The following is a 1712-nucleotide window of genomic DNA, read 5'->3' as shown; positions in this document are numbered from 1 at the left end:
TTTGGATGTTTAAGTTATTGTGTCATGTGATAACTTACTGCGTATTTACATTCAAGGAAAACAAACAAGATAAAAAAACATTAATAAATTCGTTTACTCCGATATCAATATTACTACAATAATAAGCGATCAGAAGCAGGTAGTTGTTCACCGATACCTGCTTTTGACCGAGTGCATATTTGAATCTTTTGTGTTTTTTTTTGTTTTAATTTATTTTTAATCTGTTATTTATATTTGAAAATTATATATCACAATAATTAATAATTTGAAATATCTCAAAAATATATAAAAAATTAACTGATTCTCAAAATTTTGTCTGTGCCACATAAAATGAAACAGATGAAGTAACATATATTATTTGGAATGACATAAAAAATATTATAAATCTAAATAATTAACAACTTAAAATTTTAAAAGACATAAAATATTTAAATGACTTTCAAATTTTTATTAATGCCACATGAATTGACATAGAGGGGAAAATATATTATTTAAAAATTACGTAAACATAACTATAAATCACAATGACTAGCAATTTAAAAATATTTATAAGACATATTAAAGGTAGTTGACTTTTGAAATTCTATCAGTGTCACAAAAAATGGAACAAAGAAAATAACATGTATCATTTAAAATGGCATAAAAAATACTATAAATTACAATAATTAACAACTTAAAAAATTTAAAAGACATAAATATTGTAAAATAATATTATATGTCCATGAGATCCACCACTATATTAATGAGATCCACCTCTATAATTTATTTCCACTACAATTTGTTTCTTTTTAGCCCTATAAATGGCCATTATTGTAAGGAGGAGAAGTAGACAAAAAAAAAGAATGGGTTATTTCCTTGTTCTCTCTCCCCTTTTCTTAATTTAGTTTTTCATTTTATTTGTAACACATTTCAGCACGAAGTCTCTTATAAGGTATGTTTCGATGATATAACTATTTCTATTTTTTGTGATGACCTTAAGGGTCATTTTCGGAAATTTGGACGAAATTACCATTTTATACCTATCATTAGTGGCCCGAGTATTTATTTGTTCAGATTATGTGGTTGAATGTGTTAAAATCTTAATAGTTAGTGAAATGGGCAAATTCTTGAGTTTTATAGAGTTAAGATGTGAAAAAGTGGTTTTCGGTACCAATTGGAGCTACGGGTCTCGGAACAGAATTCCATCAGTTCCATCAGCTCCAAAATGTGGAAATTGGTCTAAAAGTATTGTCGAAAACAAATGGGGTTGAAATGTGAATTTGAGGTCTTAAGTTGAAAAGTGAGGTTTTAAATGAGTTGATTTGACTTCGGTCAATGTTTTGAGATTCGAGCGTTGGATGAGAATTCTGTCAGTTTCTTGCGTCTGGAACGTTGAGTTTGATCTAGTTAAATATTGACTTAAAGCCTCGGGACCTTAATCGTCGTTTTGATTTTTTAGGACAAAAATTGAGTTTTAGGCCCATAAGGGGTTCAGGAGGGTATTTTGGTCAAATAATCTTCTTTTAAAAAATCTGACGATTTCATTAGACCCATAAGGGGTTCGGGAGGGTATTTTGTCAAATAATCTTCTTTTTAAAAATCTGACGATTTCATTGAGTCCGAAATATCAAATTCAATAGAGTAGTATATTCAATTTATTTTTATCGGACACCAGATGATTTCCGAGGGTCTAACCGAGAGTATTTTGGATTGTGTTTCAGCTGCTGTTTCTA

The sequence above is a fragment of the Solanum dulcamara genome, chromosome 12 (assembly GCF_947179165.1).
Source record: "Solanum dulcamara chromosome 12, daSolDulc1.2, whole genome shotgun sequence".
In the NCBI taxonomy this organism is placed as follows: domain Eukaryota; kingdom Viridiplantae; phylum Streptophyta; class Magnoliopsida; order Solanales; family Solanaceae; genus Solanum; species Solanum dulcamara.
This window is presented reverse-complemented; position numbering follows the sequence as displayed.